This window comes from Pseudochaenichthys georgianus, chromosome 1 (assembly GCF_902827115.2).
Source record: "Pseudochaenichthys georgianus chromosome 1, fPseGeo1.2, whole genome shotgun sequence".
NCBI classification, from domain to species: Eukaryota; Metazoa; Chordata; class Actinopteri; order Perciformes; family Channichthyidae; genus Pseudochaenichthys; species Pseudochaenichthys georgianus.
In genome coordinates, this window is record NC_047503.1 from 25,394,855 (window position 1) to 25,418,507 (window position 23,653).

General features: G+C 40.5%; 1 long non-coding RNA gene across 1 annotated transcript; it reads left to right on the forward strand.

The window, feature by feature from the left end:
- The first annotated feature begins 484 nt into the window (after positions 1-484).
- Positions 485-22,213, forward strand: LOC139434578 (uncharacterized). Its single transcript, XR_011643900.1, has 3 exons — positions 485-565; positions 1,211-1,307; positions 21,629-22,213. It is a non-coding gene; the product is annotated as an uncharacterized lncRNA (long non-coding RNA).
- Positions 22,214-23,653: the final 1,440 nt, after the last annotated feature.

The window sequence follows — 23,653 nt, forward strand, 5'->3', positions numbered from 1 at the left end:
CAAATCTGTAATCAAAAAGCTCCTCAAAAACACTATAGAAGCAGTTCCTGCCGTTGTTACGTTAGTTCAAACAGTAACAACGGACTACTTTTCTTAGCGGATGCATGTCAATTTAAATCAATACAAAAAACTATTTTTTAAATCAATAAAATCTTTTTCTAAATCCATAAAAGCATTTCAATTATTATTGGGAGTCATGTCGTTACTTTGTTGAGAATGTGGCCATGTGTAATAAGCGGGATAATGTCCACATTGCACATTGCATAATGTGCCTTCATGCCGATCTAGATCCCTCCGCAAAAACAAAACAAAAAACCTCTCGTTCGCGGGCGAGAGCCGGCTCCCGTCGTTCACTATAGGAAACGCCCCTATAGGAAACGCCCTATAGGAAACGCCTCCTTGCGGTCTGCAGACAGACTCTATTGCCCCCAGCAGGGGAACGAGAGACTAACCTAAACAAGTTTCGCTTTGGTTGCAAGTGATGGACAGATACTGTTTTTTAGGCTTTGGTTTTGAGGGGTAACCACCGCGCCAGCATCCACAAGGGCCGAAATGGCATTTACAGGTACGTGTAGGGTACATGCTGCTGTTTAATGTGCTGCAGCTGAGCAGCTTATTAGAAACCTGGCCTGCAAACTGAGGCTGACAGTGAATTATGTTTGGTCACTCCGCCACAAGACGTCATATTGTTAAGTTTGAAGGGGATTTTAATTAGCAGAAAAGCAAACGTTGTTAAAGCCTTGGGTCTTGTGACATGTAGCAGGTTGCTGTCTGGCTGTCATTTTGTTTTCCCAAAATAAACCAACACAGTCTCACGGCGTGTTATAGTCACGAAATGAATCTATTGATTCGTGTTCACCAACACGATTTCCCCATTGTTTTCGTGTCACACAGAACGATTTTAAAAGCAATGTAAATAATAACAAATTAGAAGGAAAAAGAGATGACAAAAAACAGATTTCAGTATTCTGACACAGAACGATTTTAGAAGCAATGTATTTCTATTAGTATGTTTCGTGCCTGCACCAAATAATAACTAATTAGAAGGAAAAAGAGATGACAAAAAATACAGATTTCAGTATTCTGAGTATTCTGATTTCTTTTCCTCGCGGACGGCAACAAAACTCAGACATTATACAATTTAAAATAAAAGAGATGGTAGGCTTAGGGTAAGATATTGAGTAAGAAAATGTGTTTATGAACCACACAGCTTCTGGTATTCCAAGACCCGACCGGACAAAAAGACGTGGTGCCACCATTTATTCGGAGCGGATCACAGCTTGCCATCTCCAGGCTGCTTTCGGGCTGTGAGTAAACAACTTGTGTTTCACATAGAGGCGGTCTGAAGGTATGGACAGCTATCAAAGCTACTATACATCACATTAAGAACGATGTACAACTGAAACTCTGACAAAAATATATTGTTAAAATGATTTATTAAAGTTTGCAATGTTTTGCACAGGCATCCCCACAGTCACATACTTTGTCATGTTCTAGTCGTCACTGTAAGCTTCAGGATATCAGCATCTCACCCACAACCTCACATACGCGTACTGAACGTGCATCAAAGTCGTCCTATTCAGTCAGATATACCAAAAGATGAATTTGAACAACACGCGAAGCGATCGAGATGTTTCTTTCCCGGTGAGTCAACAATGGGTCCTCAAGGTACACCCCCCAATACATCTGTCAAAAATAATAGAATATCACCAGTTGTTCGGGCCACAATTTGTTTGGTAACACCGGCACGAAACATACTACCAATAGAAATACATTGCTTTTAAAATCGTTCTGTGTGACACGAAAAAAATGCGAAAATCGTGTTGGTGAACACGAATCAATAGATTAAATTAATTGTGTGACTATAACACGAAATGGCGTGAGTCTGGGTTGAATAAACATGATGTATTTTGGTTTAGAGCAATAAGTAGGCCTATCCGTGAAGTGTAGCGATGACGTTTTAGTGCAGGCAGAAAGCAGTGTTTGTAGTAAAAAGTCATTCTTCCTATTTCACCTGGCTGTAACCACCCAACAGTGATGTAATTGACAGTTACAGGATAATGGAAAATATGGTGAAAACAGAAAAAAAGAACAGTAGTCAGTGAAGTGAGTCAATGTCTTTCACAAAACAGTAACAACCAGTATGTCAAGTTTGTTACCATTCAGTCACCTAGGTTGATGGCGGCGGGCCAAGTGAGGCTGTTGAAGGTTGGAGTTGAAATGGGCAAGGATTAAATGTACCTTGGTCCACTCATCCACGGTTCTAAGCATTTTTTCAACAACAAATACTTAACTGTCACACAGTCAGTATAAACTCTCAGAAATTCCCTTTTACGTTGTAATTATCATCCATAGTGGTTATTTGCATAAAACAAGTTGTATTTAATAAATGATTGTATTTTTTGAAGTATTTGCTTTTGATTAAAAAGATAAATCGCTTAGCTCCGTTATATAACATAAACTGGTTTCCCTCCTGCTGATCTCAACACACATCTGTTGTTGACAATGGATTATGCATTTATTTAAACAAGGACCATGTATACAAATACATCAATCTCAGAAAAGAGAAGATGCAGTTTTATCACCATAGACCCAGCCAAGGCCTGGGGCTAAAGTAATCTTTACCGTCTGATTGGTAGTTCTGATGCAGTGTAGGTGTACAACTGGCCTAATTTGTATTGTGTATAAATGCAGGTGGACTGCTGAAAAAAACTAAGTCTTCTTTATTATAAAACGTCGGTGTACTCAACATGTCTAAGACCTGTGTCCTCTAGAGCAGGGGTTCTCAAACTTTTTGTTTATGCGGACCACTATTTATTATCAAGGGTTTTCGCGGACCACCTCATATGCAAACCATACAAATAAGTACATATATAAACGTAGTGTTAAAACGCCGATATTTTTTTATATTAATCATAGACAATCAAAAGTAAATTGAAGCCTATCTGATACTTTTGTGACCGGTGTCTGTCTGCGTTGTGTATGTTTCTCAAAGAGGACGGCAGACGGTATTTGAATTAGGTCATCCCAAACAATGCCACAAGTGCACACGCACGCACGTGCACAAAACGGGCAGACAGGTCTACAAAAAAACTACCGTATGCTTTAGTTACTGTGCTGCAAAAAGCAGACGGTGCTGCGCTCAACACACACAGACTCAAAACAATGGACACACAGGCATATAAGTAACATAAACAATGGATAGGCCTATGTAAGTTGCATAAAGGCTTGAGCTAGTATTGCTACTAAGCAGACAGCACTGTTTCTCTCTCTCTCTATCTCCACTTTCAAAATCTATTTAAATCTGAGAAATTAACTTATTAAACGAAACGAAAAATATAGCCTACTCAGGGGTGGATCTAGAAAAATATTCATGGGGTGGCAAGAGGGTGGCAGGAGATTTTGAGGGGTGGCATCCCCTGGCAGAAGTATATGCTGATTTAATCGCAGTCAATGTTAACTTGGAAAGCCAAAATATTTATATTTTAACTGAATAACATTAGGTGACATTATTGTGGCACATCAGTAAAGCCTTAAATAGAAATATATAAGATGGCAGACATAATTGAATGCATTTTAACTGGACAATAACTGAATTAGTTTGTTTCACTCTTAGACCAGGGGTACCAAATGTATGCAGACTGCTGCAATAAGTACATTAATTAACTGTCTCATCGAAGTTTGTCTGAATTAATATGATAATATTAACAATTATATTATTCCTATCAGCTGTCAATCACTGTTATGATGCGGTGATTACCATTCTGTTCAGCAAAACGCCTCACAAACTGATTAAGATCCAAAGCTTTAGTGCGTTTTGATTCAATGCTGAGTACAGCCAAACTTTACAGTCTCTTCTCTGTCATTGTAGACCGCAAATACGTCATTCCTTCCGTCTACAGTACTTGGGTCCGGATGCTTCTCGTTTTGCGCTGTCCTGTTCAAATGAAATCGCCGCCAATCATATTTCCACGCTCGCGCCAGGGCCGGGGGAGGGGTTACAAGGCTCGTGTCTTGTGGTGCATTCACTTGCACTCGGACATTAGAGATTTTCTCTCATAAATGTCCGATGAGCCCAACGACCACTACCCCACTGCCTGATATCATTAGAAAGCTAGGAATCTCCTCTTTCCTGACAGTGTATACAACTCAAAATGTGTCTTCAGGTCAATGCGACTGATTTTGATAGAGCTAGTCACATATGAGGTGGTCCCCGAAAATCCTTGATAATAAAAAGTGGATTTTATTTAGCTTTTTTCCACGGACCACCTGCAGTACCCTCGCGGACCACCAGTGGTCCGCGGACCACAGTTTGAGAACCGCTGCTCTCGAGGTTTATGTAAAGCCTTGACAGATGCTCACAGATCAGATCGACACTTGGTAACACTTGGAGCTGTTCTCCAGGCTCATGGCAGAAATCAATGCAGTGATGATTCACCTTAAACGTTAAACACTCACCACACACAAATCTATACTGGATCATTCAGTACATATGGTAGAGACAAACACCCTCATTAAGAGCGAGAGAGAAAAGTTTGATCCAAACTAAACACACTCTTCACCATGCAGACTTGTACTCCTACACCCAGCACCTGCTGTGTGAGGGCCATTAATCAGTCTGCTAAAATGTCCCCTACTTCCAAGACAAACATCAGTGCCTCTCGAACTAATAGGAAAGACTGCACGTATATAAGCACACATGTTTGTGCAACTGACACATACATCAGGCATTCACACCTACTCACTTCAGCAACACCCATCAATCATGCACACATGCTTTAACCACTCAGGAAGAAAAAAAACAACAACACACAGTCAAATAAACAGATGGATCAATACGCACATTTCATCTTAATTTGCTGGATGATCTCGATGAGCTCCATCTCTGTCGGCATGTAGCCCATGGTCCTCATGCAGTCTGCAATGTCTTTGTAATGGATGAAGCCATCCGCATCATAGTCAAATTCCTTGAAGGCCACATGTAGCTCTGACAGACAAAAAAAACAAAAACTAATTATAGCAATTGCAACAAACTGTAAAGTATTTTCCCCAAGAGGACACAAACTGTGTGCGGGCAGATAGTTCCACTTTGAACAAAGTATTAATTTATCTGTAAGTTGTTGACTCCAGCAGACAGAACTCCAGCCAGCTCTCAAGAACAGCAAGTTATGTTGTTTGAATTGATTTTGCTGCTCTGAGTCAGTACCAAACATTTCAAGTCATTCTGAAAAACATTCAATCTCTTTCGTGGGTAGAGAAGAGAAGCAAAAAATCTATTCGATTGATAAATCTTTGCATTGACTTGCAATTTATCATGTATTTTCTTCGTAATTACGCCTACCACATCTTACCATCTAACTCCTCCGGCATCAGCGCTCTATCCTGTGGAGCAGGGAAGAAAAGAGAAAAAGCATAGAGATAATTACAAGGCCACATCTGAGGACAGGATTTACAAGCAGGGTGGCTTTAAAACAGCAAATTCTCCTGAGACATATCCAGGCAATAATCTGTTTTTGACTACCAAATTACAATAACATGCATATCATGTCAACACTGCCGCATGCTGACAGTATTCTCTAATGGGATTTCACCCTGCGCATGTCTTTCTAATTTGCAAAATGACACACCACACACTCCTGTGTAGACACGCACGACATCTTCAGCATCCTGAGGGACATGCAGCACATGCTCAAGTCTGTGCATACAAATACACACCCACGCACAACAATGTGACAGTGAGTAACACAAACCTTGCAAAGAAAAGGATACATGTAAACCAAGACACGGATACACACGTACACACTCTCCACACAAGAAGCACAAGATATAACATTTGCATAAATCCTTGTGTTTGAAACATTCAGTATTCTCTGCCTTGTTTTGACATTTGCTCAGGGTGTTCTCTCCCTCTCTCTCTCTCTCTCTCTCTCTCTCTCTCTCTCTCTCTCTCTCTCTCTCTCTCTCGTCTTTTTCCCTTTTTGCATGTGTTCAGGGAAGTTGAAGCAAAGCTAGGAGCAAAATATCCACATTAGGAATAATGGCTTGCAGTGGAATGTATTAAAGCTTTAAATAGCTATATGTTAATATATTCCAGTGGCTGACAGACAGTTTTGATAAATACACATGTTTAAGTCGCAATACTGTACAAATATCCTCAGGCAAGAAATACTAGTACTGTAAACATGTACTAATTTGAATTGTATGAATATGTAAAGCTTCGATATAATAGATTATGAAATGGAATTAATCCTCCAATCAATTATGGCTTTTCAAAAATCGTGCTTGCTCCAACAACATCTTGAATCCAGGGCTAGCTAACAATGTGCTACTGAAGCATTACCATGTCCACAAGGGAAGCAAGACACATGTAAACTCCCTCATCTCTTATAGAGCAGCTGAGCCTGACATATGGAGATATAGCTTAGCACAATACTGCACCAGCCTGAGGATATCTATAAGTTCAAAGAAACAAGACCGACACACACAAGCTTTTGAAAGCTCTGATTATTGCCAGCACAAATGTGTTCTGGGCTTGTTTTTCCTCACTTTAATTCAGTAAGGGAAATAATTGAAGCTGAATAAGATAAAGACACTCTAGCAGAGGTGGAAGTTCCACGTACATTTGCATCCATGCACTACTAGCATTTAGTATTTATGTTTCTGTACTTACATTTATTCCAGAGGTTATAGTTTTGACCTCTTTACCTCAATGCATTCATCTGATCTTTATAGCAATTACATGAAATGTTTTACATTAAAACTGTGAAAAATATGTGTTATTGTTAGAGTTTGTAGGAGATTGGCAACTGAATGTTAAAAATGGTTTTAAAAGTAATGCTAATGCTCACCTTACTTCTGTGCATTTATATTTCTACGTAGGACCTCTGCTTTAATCAAGTGTCCATTTATATTACTTTACTGCAACTGAAAGATAAAAAGGCGGAGCAGAAGTGGAACGTAAATGCAAAGAGAAGTGCAATATTTTCTCCTAATTCATGTTGGCACTCAGTGTATCTTATACATAAATCATACAATGTCATCCTGCTTAAGTGCACAATAGCTTCAGGAAAAGGAGAAGCCCCCATACTTTTTTTGGAAGGGGCATCGCATGGCAGCCGTTCAAATAATTATCCACTGTAAAATATTGCCAACTGAGTTGAAAAACAAATGCCATGCCAAGAGCTACCTCACTAAAGTTGTACTCTGCCATAAATACTAAAACATCATATAAACCTCTTAATATGATTTTTGAGGCTGCAGCATTTCCCAGAGTCCAACAGCGCTGTTTACCCAGGATCCTCCAGCCTACAAGGGCATCTTAAGAAAGCAAGGCCAACACATTAATTGGATTTTTTTTTCATCATCCAGGATTAGACACCATGCTGTGCGGACTCTGGATTCATCCGTCAGAACGAACCCATTAACAGTTAATTTCATTGTATCTGCCATGGTCCATGGTCCACTGAGCAGTCTACTGCGTTATAAGACATATCGGAGGTATACGTGACAAACACATCATGTCCTCCTCAGGTGGAAACACAGTACAGCGCGCACTACTCATTGATGGGTACACTGGATTTTGATTCACATCCATCTGTGCTTCACTTATATTAGTCATGATAATGCATTAACAGTTTTTCTTTTAGTTATTGTCTCTGAAGGCCCTCTCTTCACTTAGATCTAATGAGGACTGACAGTGAACCTTGCTAAGGGAGTTAATTAATACTTTGTGTTGAGGCAGGGATTAGGACTGCTGAGGGATGGATGGGCTTTCCTGCCTCATTGTCAGGGACATATGTCCTCTTTCCTGTGAATACTACCAACCTCTCCACCTGGCTACTAGTACATTCTAACTGGGGGCCGCTGCAGGAAAACAAAGTGGATCAGTGAGGTGAGGCTGTAACTCAGAGGAGGATGCAGTGTGCTCTCCTCAGTAGCCCAAGGTCAATGGGAAATGGCTTTTCACTTCCCACAAATTGCTTTAAAAACAATGAAAACGCTCCATTAGTTATTAAGAATGGAGTTATGCAACATAATTAAAACGAGTATCGGCACTCTAGTTCCCTTGGCGTAGATTTAAATTAAGTTGTTGTGTTATCTTGACAGTAAATCCCTCTTCTATAATGAAAGCATTTATGGAAATGCCTTACTCTGCTTTAAAGAGGTCTAACCAGGGTCCCATATTGTGCTGCAATTAAAAGGATATTTTATTAATTTAAATGTATGTAAGAATACTAGTAATAAGTTGTAAATCAAAGATTATATAACATAACATTATAATGTGAATTCATATAATATAAACCACACAACTAAAAACAAACTGACTGAACAAAAGATTCTTGATAAAAAGCTTTCATGGTAACTATTATAAATACAAATAAATTGCTGGTTGTATTAATGCTGGCTATTGTATTTTGTCTCTACAATGTAATTCAGAAATACATTTTTAATTCTATGAAAACATATTTCTAGGTTGGACAGGGGTTACATAAGGCAAAGGTTTAAAGTATTTTTTCATGTGTCTCGATTATGCTCAATAATCATCTGTTATAACAAATGATTGTGACCTTCTGCATGTGAAGATCTTTGCTTTTCAGCTTTATCTACTGTAGAATAAGCCTTTGTGATTACTGTCCATCGCCACAATTATTAAATTCGTATTTGCCATGCTGAGTTCTGTCCTTGACAAAGGAAAACGTTTTTCTGTCAATTTCATTAAGATCCTGGATCTGATCCACGTCCATTGTCTCCATTCCATGCAGCCAACTATCCCCTGTCTTTTCCTATTCATATACAGTTCTTAAGGTTTATCAAAACTTTAAATACCTTTTTATTTGGTTGTTGTTATGATTAGCGACAAAATCTGTTTATTATATTAATTCACAAGTCACAAGTCTTATTTTTGAAATGTAATATGTTACAATTGCCCCCTGTCTCCACTACACTGAAACCTGCAGACATGATATTCTTACTCCAGGGCTAAACATACAGTATCTCAAAACAATTTTCTAAAGGGTTGTCCTTGAATAAAGAAATTCTTATTTGTATAAGTCTCGTCTGACATTTGTCAGCTAATTGATTTGCTGACAGATCTATTTTCCTCAAAGAATAATGCTAAAGCAAACACTTTAAATCTTGTGTTTACCAGAGATATGCTCTTACTTTTCTTTGTAATAGAAAACATTCAGCAATAAAATACAATTTAAAATATTAAAGCCGCACAAATCTTATTATATTACACTTAAAACACATATAAATGGTGCTCTTGAAATCAATGAACCCATCCTTTAACAGAATTGGGGAAGGTGACATTGGACTGGATCGTTGCATTGGCTCGTTTCCTGTTGACATTGTACCAAATGTTGGTGCCCTGCAGCAATCTGTGATCAGGGAATCAGACGTGAACAGAGCCTCAGTTGAACCAGCCAGGCTTTAATGGAAACCAGCCCAGGGCGGGGCAGTAAATCATCTGTGAAGTGGAATTACTGGAGTGACTTCTTGGAAAGGATGGTTGTTGTTGTTTTTTTCAGGTAACAGCCGTCAGTCCTGATCAGATGGTTTGGCATTTGATTTAGTACAGGTTGGAAAGGGTTAGACTCTGTCCATAAATCGTACCTATTCTATGTCAGAAAATTACCGTATCTCCATTGTGCTGTAACTTTTAAGAAAAAGAGGTCAATTTATAATTCTTTATCAACGTTTTTTTCCTGTTACTTTCAACTATCTCAAAAACATCTTATATTTTATGGCTAGATTCCATATTGTGTGTGTGGTTTAGGAGTCTTTCAGGAACAGGTAGATAGATCAGGGAATGATGTTGTCGTGAATTTCCTACGAGTAATTTAACCCTGCTATTTACCAGAAGCTGTTTCTTGACACAGTCACATGCTCCTGGGATTTTTAGAAAATCAATAGCTTGAAACTACAACCATGACCTTTTTTGTTGGAGTAGCCTGACCAGAAACAATAAGTAAGTCAAGGCATTGGAGTATATCGGGCAACGGGCTGCTGAACTGACCTCTCCGAAGAGTTTATTGAGGAAGGCAACGTAGGCAGCAGCCACCGCTGAGCTCTTGCTGAGGTTTCTTTTACTGTTCCGACGTCCCTCCTCTTCCTCTGAGCTTTTCCCTTGGGCAGAGGGGGACTTTGACTTTGTGCTGTGAAATGAGAAAGGTTTATATGCCAGCCAAATTTGAAAAGATATCGTCATCCGAGCCAGGTCTATAAATTATTCTCCTAACTTACTTTAATAAATAAGTGCCTTTTGAGTAATTAATCCCTATTTCCACCCTTATAAAAACTGCGTAACCCCATAACAATTGAAAAACGTCTGTAGCCCAACCCCCTGACATTAGTTACCTCAGTCACTCAAATGGAAAGGAAATGTTTCGTAGGTAGTCAAGTTTGAAATTCGGAAGCTTGTCATGCAGCAGACGTACCAATCGATGACCCTAATTGGGTGCAGACAACTACACAGCCCACTCCCCTTGTGCTAATCAATGTTGATTACAAACAGATAATAACCAGAATTTCTTGGAGAGGCTGAGCTGAAGAGCCTTGCGTTTGAATCTCTCAGAAGTGGGCGGTCTGCCAGCGGCTGCCGCCCTCCCCCCTCGAGAGGACGTGCTAGGTGAAAGAGAAGGAAGCCATAATCAATTCAAAGAGCAATAAATGTCTCAGAATTCCAATGGATACTTGTTATAATAATTCACATAACCAGCCATACAGATCAATATTAAACTTTATGGCTTGTTTTAAGCATGGGCCCTCCTGTTGAGGAAGTCGAGATGGATTCAGACGGCTGATGGACAGCAGCACCAATGGGAGACAATTGTTTGCATTTTTGGAAGTTTCACATTCTGTTTTACATTATGACTTGAAAATTAAAAACAACTTTCGAAGAAGGTTAGACCATCTCACATAGTCGTGCTTGCTCCTATATAATGCTCACTAATTACTATATGAGATGATGATAATAATAATAATAATAATAATAATAATAATAATAATAATAATAATGAAGGGGGTAGGTCTCTTGTTTGTGTTGGAGACACATTGGGATTTGGAATGATGGATAAATTGATGAATATTACCAAGTACAGGATTAAATCTCACAACCTCACTTCCTTACTTGGCTTTTCATTAGATTTGTAATTAGAATGCTAATTTAATTTAATTTAATTTGTATTCTTTTCCTATTCATTCCTCCCACACACTTATATTACTGACCTGGCAGCAGGGGATGGTATACTGTCTGGTCCTGCATTAGCACTTTTCCCAGACATCCTAGATGTTAGAAAAGATACATTTAGAAAGCAATGTCAGTTTATACATTATTAAAACCTCATTAATATCTTCAGTTATTATACAGTAGCGTCAGCAAACTTTGTGCTATTTAATCATCTATCAGACACAATAATTAGCACTTACATGCAGTTGTTGTAATCGCAAACCGATTAATTTAAGTCGGTTTAAGTCACATTTTGTTTCCACCAGGTTCTGGCTCCTGCTTTTTTCATTCACAAAATCCTCAACAAAGCTCCCCAGCAGTGTGTCTGCCATTCGAAGCTGAGTGGATTGTTTACAGGGACTTTATCAGAGCTTTTTGCTAAGAACAGCTATACCTGCGGTGGTAGAAAACGAGGTTGATGCGATTGAGCCATAATAGCTGTTGTTTTTTTGGGCTGTAAAACAATTAACTTAAAGTACCATTGTTTAAGATTGAGTGACATCTGACAACAAACAAATTGAATACCCCTACTCTCAGCTTTTCCTTTTAGAGGGTCACGAGAACTGTTGAAGTACTTGGGAGTTATTGTTTAACGTTTCTTATGGAATATCAAATTATCAAATTTGTATGACCATGGAATTTCAATGGTTGCATAATTCGTTGCTTACTGAATGTTGGACCAATGTATATTTCTCATTATTTGTTGGAATTACACAAAATCCGGGGTCTTGGGTTCTGTTAACTATGACTACTATGTCCTGAGGGAGAGGGAGGAGGAACGGCTTCAATCCAATCAAGAGAAAGATTATTGATTAAATGAGGACACACTGTGCCAAGCAATAAAATAAAAATAAAATACACAAAGGGTAAAAGGAGCGTAGGCATCTTAAAATGATGGATCAAAGGTGTGGAGAGGAGGAATGATGTGTTTGGAAAGGTGGGAGTGTGAGTTGGGGGAAGATGTAGCAGAAAGAATAAGAATGAAGGACTATCCCATGTGCAGAGGAAGAGGAGGAAAGACGTATGGCTGTCTGTTTGATAGGCAGATTCATGTTCTGTCATGGACCTCTATGGCTATCAACTCCATGATGATCAACGGCCGTACTCAGCACTGATGCGCAATAAACATAACACCTCACCCCTCCATCTCGCATGCCGTGAAGAAGGAGACAAGACAGATACCAAGATTTGCTCCAGCAGTCGCTACTTAGGGCCTTGTAAACCGCGAGGGCCCTAATGAGAAGAGACACAAAGACCAGCCAGTCCTCTAAATTAGGCCCGACCGTTAAATGTTCCTCCGCCAAACGAAACGCATTCCCATCTCCCACTGGGCCGAACACAACGTGCCATGACTGAGTAGTGATTGCCTGTCTGTCGTACTTTCACACAATCAGTCTGCATGTGATACATGCTGATTGCAACACGCTTGGATCATGTTAAGCTATACGGGTGGAGCAGGGAGGAATTGTCATGTCAGACATGATTACAATCGTGGAATTGTTTGAAAGTGGACATTATTTATAGCATGTTCGGTACCATACATATACTTTTTGCCCATAGAGTAGCATTGGTTTATTTCTATAAATGCACATAGACCAGATATTAAATTCAGCTTTGCATTAAACGTCTTAATGTTTACGTATGCACACACAAACCCTCTCACAAATGCACACACACATCTGTCCCTTCCGCTCCCGCAAACACTGATACATGTGGGTATAGCGAGATATCTGGACTTTCTAAAGCGGTAGTCTGTTTGCCTGAAGAATTGCTTTCATCTTCAGTGAGCACAACTCCCATCAGGGTAAACAAACACACGCACAGACTGTACCCGTGCATGTTTCACTACACAAGCCATTGCGCATCACTGTGTGTCTGCAGCTTTCCTCCCTAAGTGGCCAATTGCTGTCAATCACTGGGCCGACACAAGCCATTTTAGATCCTAATCACGCTAATTGAAGTAATGAAATGGAGGGCCAGGTGGACCTGGCTAAAACAAACAAAACACAGATGATGATGAAGAGCGGGCTGCACTCGGTCGCCGTTGAATGGGCCTGGCTGGAGCATTAGGGGTTAAATACTAAATGGATCTTCTAAATATATTTCACAAGGGCCACTAGAGTGAAGGGCGGTGAGATGCATTGTATGGCCCAACAATACGCACAGAGACACAACAGACAGAAATAGAAAGCACTCAGAGATATCTCCACCAAGGACCCACAATTTCTATTTATTTATTTATCCTTATTTATTCTAAGAGAAAACAATGTTCTGCATCTAGTAGTGACATAAAACACACACAGCGATGGACGTGATACTTGTCAAGAGATGAGAAACATAGGTAGTTTTAGACCTACAACGGCTGTTGTTTTTTCACGTGGTTACTATCAAAGACTACAGTACAACTTTTTTTAAACATATACAGAGTATACTTGTTCCTTGGCACATGATCTAAATTCCTGCCACATTGTTTTTCAGATACCTTTCCAAAGGCGAACAGGTGGGCAAATTGGCACAAAATGAACCTCCATGTTTGACATTAAAAAAAAGACGACAAAGTCCCAGGTAGAGAAGCATCAGCAGCTCTAGTCAGATTGGTTGTGAGGCTTCACCCTTCTTTAAACGTTGTTAATCTATTTTCTATTTTTGTTTTGTATTCTTTGTATTTTGGCATGCTGTCTAGTCAGAAGACAATCAATCCGAGTGGGCCAAAGAGCAGCACGTCTCTGATCCATAAACAACCGATAGTAATGCAATTGAGTCTGGCACTCCATCTTATCTTCACCTATCTTTACACCTCTCATCCCCTCCACTTCCTCCGTCTCACACAGCCTCCCCCTTCACTCCCCCCCAGCACAGATTTCATATCACGGCTCTGAAATTAGATATTTTCACATTCACGGACATCTTTTCCTGTCTCTTAATTTTCAGCAATCTCCTTATTACATTTTATTACTGCTTGGTATCATTCTAATCTAAGTACAACCTCTTCCTCCTTGTTTTTGTGGAGGCCAGCCTGATAATCACAGAGTGGAGATGGTTTAAAGATGTCTGTTGATTTGATTGCATTGTAACAAGCAACATGGGCACAAATATTGAACCAAAACAAATGCAAACAGTGGGCTTGCCATCTGTCGGCTTGTACAGCAAAATCTATTCGAGATCCAGAAAATCAAATATTAAAAAGCAGAGAACAGACGTCTGTCAGTCTAATTGGAGCATTATTGGCTTTCTTGAGATGCCTCTGTACAAGGCTTGCTCAGTTCAAACAAACCATAGTTCCAGAAGTGTTGAATTATTAAACATTTCAGTGTTCAACAAGCTGATACTTAAGATGTTATCATTAGTACATAAAAATACACCTTTTGATAAAAGCTTACCTTCCGTTGTCCTTGTTTGTCTGGGTTGAGTGATGTGGATGTATCTGTTGCAGGAAGCCTTACCTAACCTGAGGATTATATAATGAAAGGTGATTATCCAGCTAAATATGCTGGATTAGAGATGTAACTGGCTGCCTCTGTCTTCAAGAACAAAAGGGCAATGCTATTGGCTTACTGCAGATATAATGAGGAGGAAGACTACATGAATGTAGATTAATTTAAATTTAAATTCCATCTATTTTTTGTTTAAATGACGTTAAATTTAAGATGCAAAATCGTTGAACCTTTTATGACCTGGGAGTCTATCATTATAGAATATTGTTTGGCAGACACTATCAGACATGTGTACGTTTATTACAAATAACTAAGAATCCAGCCTTGAAACTAAGCTTACTCATCATTCACTGGTTGCAAACAGGACAGAAACAAGGGCAGCCAGGCAGAAATTCCCTCATAAATAAAGTCAGTAAGATATATTGAATAATGCGTCACTGAATGTAATGGTGTAAAACCGCAACACATCGACAAATGTCATTCAGAGCATGGTAAAAAAGTGTTAAAAATGACACATTTGTTACACAGAAAATGTGCACATGATATGCAGTAATGTTGAAGCTATTAAATCATGGCATCTGTGGATGGTAATTGGATATGAATGAAGTGTTGGAGAAAGCATATGGTGAATATGAACTGCATATATGACAATACGAGGTGGAAAAAAAAAAGTAATCCACCAGAGAGAAAGTATGATGGTTTAATAACCGTGCAAGAGGTTAATTAACTAACACATGAAGAAAAATGTAGATGTCAATTTGAGCCTGAAGTGCCGAGTCAACTTAATGACGCATCAGATGTTGAATGTCACCAGTATAATGACAGTGGATTCACTTTTTTAGGCTTATATAGTGTGTGTGTGTGTGTGTGTGTGTGTGTGTGTGTGTGTGTGTGTGTGTGTGTGTGTGTGTGTGTGTGTGTGTGTGTGTGTGTGTGTGTGTGTGTGTGTGTGTGTGTGTGTGTGTGTGTGTGTGTGTGTGTGTGTGTGTGTGTGTGTGTGTGTGTGTGTGTGTGTGTGTGTGTGTGTGTGACAATATGTTCGTCTTTGTATCTTCCATCGCAGAGCGTTTTATAACTGGCAGAGCTCACAGATCGACTTCTGTTGTTAGGTAAGTCAGGAAAAGGATGAAGAGGGATGTCATGTCCCTGGGGCCATTTCCTATTGAACGCCAGACTCTTCATTGATGTCTCGAACATGCTCAATGTTGTTGCTAAACAGACACCTGGGTTTAACCTGTGAACAAGGTCAGAATTGTCTGGATATCAGTGTTTCGTTCAATATAAGCAACAAAAGGGTATCTCTTCAGTCCCTCTGACCATCAAAGAGGTGCAAGTGTCCATACAAAAGTGGTTGTTCCTCTCTTTGGCATTTTGCTTTGCTCTGCAGTGGTCATTCAATGAACTTTGTCTCACTTCACTGAACAAACCTGCGGCATGACCTATAACTCTTGTAAATGCCACATCTTGTCATAAATGTTTAAAAAAATCAAAGTCGCTAAACCTTCGCTGCCTTGTCATTTAAGTGAGAAATTTTTTTAATAATTATATGGATGATTTGCAGGTCTCCTAAAAGTTATATTTTCAAAAAAGGTAGATGATGGTTCAGTATAGCAGTACATTTAGCTCATAAGAAACTGCAGGTTAGGCATAATCTCTTTCTTCATGCTCTCTGCTTGTTTTTGTTTCTTCCACCCTCTCTCTCTGTTCTTTGCCCAGCTGCAGTAGGAAACTGTTTGGGAGCCTATTCCCCTGTGCTATCCAAGCCTCGCCACGCTCAAATATGCTTAGCACATCCAATCAAAGCCCTTATTTGGCGCTTTGCTTTTTTTTTGAAGAATGGGAATCTTATTTCACCCCTTACCTCCACAGAAAAAGACATGGGAATGCAATAATGTTGTCGCATTTCATGCACCAGTCAGCTCCCAATAGAGTACAGACTGACTGTTAGAATTGTTTTACTTGAGTGAAAATAAACGTTACTAATTAATTAGCCTGGCTTGAATTGGCTGGAAACAGTTGTGCTGTTTAGAGCAGCAAGGCTAAAAACAACACATGATGCAACACTCTGTTGGAGGATACACTTCCTATTAAAAAGGAACATGATGTCCTCCAATAAATAAGATAGGATGACCCACAACACAATTCCCTCAAAAAAACATATTCAGGCCAATATTTAAGAATGCTGTCTTGGCCACACTCAATCAGATATGTCGGATTAGCAATCTTTTAGTTAGGCACATTTTTTGTTTCACTATTTAGCTGATCATTGCCAGACTTAGCACAATGTTTCCTAATAATGTTGATTATAATAACAATTCGTAGATATTTGCCGTTGCAATCAAGCAGTATATAAATGTATTGTCTGCAGACAGTTAAAGTTAATGATGTGTGCGGCCTGATTAAAAAATTAAACTATGCTTTGTAAAGCATGCTTTATGTTCATTAATTTAAAGACCAGTATTTAAAAACATATGCATGTTCAGAAAATATGAAAGGAGAGACTAAGGGAGGATTTAATGGTTAATGATGTGTTCACATATTGGTGACCGATAATGCCATATCAGGAACTAATTGCCTGCACTGTTGCCTCATTAAGCACGGCCCAGCGACCTGCCACAGGGCAGCGGCTGCACCTCGCTACAATCGCTGCTATTTCATTACGTTTTATTCCTTCTTCTTCTGCTCTGCTGGTCATGTAGTCCATTTAAGCTCCTTTTATTGTTTGATAGTAGACATTTTTCTTCAAATGATTAAAGGACTGTGGGATATGAGGTTTTTTTTTACGGATGTCCTTTTCTTTTGCTGTGGGAATTATTCCGACATCCTCATATGGTTGCTTTCTGCTCTTATCTTGATTCATTATCTCCCTCCTCATCTATTTTTTTGTTGTTAACATTAGCATTATCTTTCTGCTTTCTTCTCTGCAGTCACCTTCACACTCCTGATGGGGAGCAGTTGGCTCGTCTCCCACCTTTCCTCTCCATCCATTCACCCCTCCATTTCGCACATGCCCACTGCCCTGCCTCTGGGCCACACTCCCCTCCACCCCTCTCTCCACTCCCCCCTTCTTTTATTTATGGAAACATGCTGATAGGGCAAACCTAGGTAGAAGATTGCTAGTAACACGGTGTGAGAAACAACATTTTAAATGGAAAAAAAGATGTGACGAGGCGAAATAGTGAAAGAGCACACACAATTAATCATAGGGCTGTCATTTGTCTTAAGAAGCAAAGCCATTCATCAAAAGTTACAGTGGAAAAACAGGGAAAGGGTGAACAAAGGAAAGAGAGGAGAGAGAGAAATATACATCACAGGATACATGCAGGATCTAATTGGGTCAGTGGCGAATAATGGGGCTGTGTTAGTGCTGAGCTTTGCTTAGGAGATGTAACAGCAGGCTGGTTGGAGATCAGCTTCAGGAAGGTGATTCAATCTCATGGGAGATAAACAAAAAATAAGGTGACCCTGGACATCACGAGTATGTTCCTAACTCAAACACAGGTGGTACGTTTTTATTTGAAAATAGAATTGAGACAAATCTAAGAATGACCTAAAAAAGAGCAGGAGGAGATATAAACAAAGAATAAAATACCACATTTAACCTGAGGGGATATCATTCAGTCACCCCCTCATTTTATTTGACAGGGGTCATTCTTTGGGCCTGGGCCTGTCAGAGAACATTAGAAAAAGTCAACGTGTTCAGCGACATTGTGTTTGAATTTTATTTTAAAACCCACGTCTGATATTTTTGTGTGCAACCCATGCTTGTCAGAGTTAAGCACACATCACAGGTAGGGTTAATGGGATATGTCTGTGTCAGATCAGCCATCAGAGGGGGGAGAAAGAGAGGAAGATAAGATGAGGGGAAGGTGGTGTTGTTGCTAGATGATGGTGGTGAAAGACAGAAGGACAGCCGGAGCTAGATTCTCGTGTGAGACCAAAACCTGTGCGGCTGGAGACGGGGAAGTTGTGCTGGGCGAAAAGAATAATGCACCTTGACAGAACTGCACTCTCTGCCAACACGACCACTGATTCCCCCCCGAAGCAGAGTGACGTGGAGAGCAAACGGCACCTGTGACACCCATTTCCACCCCGGGGGAACACCAACAACCAGCCACCTGTTTAAAAATGCACTCGCCAGCATCCCACTGCCTATTGAAATTATCCCATTTCCTATGAGATGTTGAGAAGAGATGAGTGTCTCATAACGATGTCTCTTTTGAATTGAAATGTCAGTCAAATAATTTATCAGACATTCAAGGAAAATTAGCATCATTCACATCTTGCTCTCCTTGAGAAAGATATTATAGCTCCAGCTTAAGACGCATTTAACTTTTGAAAAGAAAGGAGGAAATGACACGTTCTTTCTCAGATGGAAAGCTCAATTCATAAGCAATAACATCCCCACATGTGCCTTGCTCAGGACTTTTGATGCTACAGTTTAACATGTACTGATATTATCCGAAAGTGGCTATATATCGTGTTACTGACATCACATTTATGTCACCTCTCTACTTGTGCTACCTTTGTTTTCACAGTAAACATGTTATATCTCGTAAAATCTGTTAAGTTAATGTTTTAAGTTCAGTCTTGTATTCTGTTTTATCGTGTAGTAACCTTAGCCCTAATTGTTTGCACCTGTTCCCCCTTAGGGTGGTTGCCACGTCAATTCTGGAGAACCTCTCTCTTGTTAGCCCATTTAACTGGTTTCAAAGAGAGTAATCAACATATCTTGATAAGATAGTTTAACCAGTTGGGCACACTGAGTCACTTGCGTCCGTCACTTATGGCCTCGAGGATGTCATACCCTGGAGTCCACAAACAACAAAGAAGGAAGTGTCCCAGTGCACCCACAACAACAGACCATCTGTGACCTAGTGTTGACCGGTCACAGAATGGGAACAATAACATTATGGCTCAAGCAGCCTATGTCCTTAAAGGAGATAAACAAACGTCAGGGTTGGTCCTGTACGTCATATCTAGGATTCTAGGTCAATCATTTCCCTAACAGTGATGAATGGAAGACTGGTTTCAACACCCCCACTGGCCATTATGAGTATTTAGTTATGCCTTTTGGTCTCACCAATGCTCCTGCAGTTTTTCAAGCCCTTGTCAATGACGTTTTAAGAGACTGCTTGAATCGGTTTGTTTTTGTCTACCTCGACGACATTCTGATATACTCACCCGACAAAGACTCCCACATCCATCATGTACGCCAGGTTCTCCAGCTTCTCCTCAGGAATCAGTTATTTGTCAAGGCTGAAAAATGTGATTTCCATGCCACTACTGATTCATTCCTTGGTTTCATCATATCCCCGGGTCTTATTCAAATTGATCCTGCTAAGGTTAGTGCAGTAGCCCAGTGGAAGACTCCTGACAGCAGAAAGAAGGTCCAGCAGTTTTTGGGGTTTTCTAACTTCTATCAAAGATTTATTAGAAACTTCAGCGCTATTGCATTACCACTTCATGCTCTTACATCCCCTCAAGTTCCGTTTGTGTGGTCTACTCAGGCCGAGGAGGCTTTCATTCGGCTCAAAAGTATGTTCACCTCTGCCCCCATTCTAACTGTTCCTGACCCAAGCCGTCAGTTTGTGGTGGAGGTGGATGCCTCCAATCTAGGTGTAGGTGCTGTCCTGTCGCAGCGGTCGGAGAAGGACAACAAGATGCATCCCTGTGCTTTCCTCTCCAGAAAACTCTCGCCGGCTGAGCAGAACTACGATGTGGGAAACCGTGAGTTACTGGCTGTAAAAATAGCTCTGGAGGAGTGGCGACATTGGTTAGAGGGGGCTCAGTTTCCATTCTTAGTATGGACGGATCATAAGGATCTGGAATACGTAAGAAAAGCTAAACGCTTAAACTCTCGTCAGGCTAGATGGACTTTATTTTTCAACCGCTTGAATTTTACTTTGTAAACCTATTTTTTTTTATTGCAACCTAGTGGTTGCCCGCAAAATCGTCTGTTTGTGCCTATTACCATGCGGTCACAGGTGATCCATTGGGCTCACACCCTGCTGCTCACTTGCCATCCGGGGGTTAAGAGAACAATGTTTTTCATCAAGCAACGTTTTTGGTGGCCATCAATGGAGCGAGAAGTTCAGGAGTATGTGGGGGCATGCCCGGTCTGTGCTCGGAATAAAACATCCTCCAGGGCGCCGATGGGGCTTCTCCGGCCACTCCCTATTCCCAGCCGGCCATGGTCTGAGTTCTCTGTGGACTTCGTCACGGGTTTACCGGAGTCTAAAGGTAACACCACCATATTCACGGTGGTGGACCGTTTCTCGAAGATGGTACATTTTATTGCCTTGTCCAAGCTTCCATCAGCCAAAGAGACGGCTGAAGTAATGATGACTAACGTTTTTCGTGTTCATGGCTTTCCAAAAGACATTGTTTCAGACAGAGGACCACAGTTTATATCACGGTTCTGGAAGGAGTTCTGTAACCTGATCGGAGCCACAGTCAGCCTCTCGTCCGGATACCATCCAGAGTCCGATGGTCAAACAGAACGCCTGTACCAGGAGTTGGAGACGTGCCTTCGTTGTTTGGTTGCTCAGAACCCTTCGTCCTGGAGCAGATGCCTTACCTGGGTTGAATATGCCCGCAACTCGCTTCCCACCGCTGCTACCGGGTTAACCCCTTTCCAATGTGCCTATGGTTACCAGCCACCTGTGTTCCCGGAGACTGAGAAGGAGGTCACGGTCCCCTCTGCCCACGCCCTGGTGAGGCGTTGTCGCCGCATCTGGAGTGCCGCTCGCAAAATGCTTATGAGAAACTCTGAGCGAATGAAAAAGGCAGCAGATCAGAGGCGCCGACCAGCTCCCGTGTACAAGCCTGGCCAGAAGGTCTGGCTCTCAACGAAGGATCTTCCTCTTCACGTCACCTCCCGAAAACTTGCACCTAGGTTTGTAGGTCCGTTTCCTGTGACAAAGGTTATTAATCCTGTGTCTGTCCGTTTGTGTCTTCCCAGGTCCCTGAGAGTCCACCCAACTTTTCATGTGGGAAGACTGAAACCAGCGAAAGAAAGTGTATTGGTCCCCGCAGCCAAACCTCCTCCACCCCCCCGACTGATCGAGGGCGGCCCGGTTTATGCAGTCAAGCGTCTGTTGGCGGTACGCAAGAGAGGAAGAGGCAGACAATTCCTCGTTGACTGGGAGGGTTATGGGCCAGAAGAACGCTCATGGGTTCCATCAAGTTTTGTTGTGGGTCAGGATCTTTTTGACGATTTCTACCAACGCCATCCACAAGTGCCTGGGCCGTCAGGAGCCGTCCCTAGAAGAGGGGGTACTGTTATATCTCATAAAATCTGTTAAGTTAATGTTTTAAGTTCAGTCTTGTATTCTGTTTTATTTTGTAGTAACCTTAGCCCTAATTGTTTGCACCTGTTCCCCCTTAGCCTGCCTATGTATAGTTTATGTCTCCCTTGTCTTGCCAGTTTGTTTCGTTCCATGTGCCCGACTGCCAGCGTGAAGTCTATGTAATCTGCTAAGAACCGAGGTTTTGAAATTGACTTTATCTTTTTGACTTTTAATACTATGTTAACCTTTTCCTCGTAAGAGTGTTTTTTGTTATCGAAACCTGTACCTCTACGGAGAGCTCACAGTGTCACTATTTTTTCAGTAAAGACTTTTATTTGTACTTTGTTTGTCGTGTCGTGCTTTTGGGTTCATACTGGTTTGCCTAGCTGTGACAAAACATTTTTAATGGTTTTATCAGGCGGGTGACATAATGATGTGTTTTAAGCAACTAACTCAAGAGAAGATTGGGACATGAGGGGAGATTCAGTATGCCATTATCCTGCAGTTACCACTTGTGGCCACAATTTCTGTCTTTGAAATCTAAGTGAAGTCTGATTTCTCTGCTTTTTTTGTAGAAGTGTAAGCTAATGGTTCTACATCTAGTTTTTTTCCTAAAGGATAAGACATCGTTTTCACATTAGCATCTTAGTTTAAGGTAGGTGTTTCCAGTGGCAACAACTGACTGTTGTTTTAGAACTAGCATTGAGAAAGCCTTAGGGTACGTCAAACTATATTCTATAATTGTCGATACAAGATGTTTTTCGCCTTTTTCAGCAAGCTTCTTGCATAATTGTTTGTGGTTTAGGTAGTCTGTTCTTTTGCAACATTGAGCATTTGGGAATAACCATTGAATGTTTAATTGTGTATCCCGCTCGGAAAGGGGAAGCTAATAAGCCTAGCTTGTGGATGGCAGCAGTGATTCTCACCTGTATTTTTCACTAATGTTATAGAGTAAGAGTAGGTCCAACTTTTTTTTGTAAATGTATTGCACATTTTGGCTACATTTCCAAAGTCTGCAAAAATAAAATGCCTGTTCCTATCCACTACCAGGTGTTTTCCTAGAAAAATATTGCATGAGAGTGCTAATTTTGTGTATATCAATTTTCGCGATGACCCCCGTATACAAGATGGTGCCACGGACGTAAACAACAACTCAACTTCGGAGCTCCGTAAAAACAAATATGTCTATGCCATTTAAGATTTTCATATTTTTGGAGTATTTATAACGAATTAACGGAAAATTATTTTCTGGCATCACTTTAACCTTTTATGGGGAAAATCGACATTCTGGTATGAGGGCGCACCCCGAAAGTAATAGGGCGCAGTGCCCCTGTTACCCGGTTTAGACAAAACCCTGCAATACTGTTATGTAAATATAATCAGTTGAGATTAACAATTGGTACCATTTTCACAATATACTGTAGGTCAAAACAAACACCAAGTTTATTTACTATATATATGAGATGTAGTTTCAGTCACACTTCAGCATACTCTGAACAGCACACATTCAGCATTGCACTTTGTAAAAGACTCAGGAATTCAAGATCTGTCTTCACATACTTTCAAGGACGTTCCTTTGATCTCTATCAGAATATTTATGCAATTTCCCCGTCCCGGGTGATGCCAAATGCTGAATTCACCATGCAGTTGCTGTAGGGCTACAGTATGTAAATAGAGGTTTATTTAATCTCAGAGCT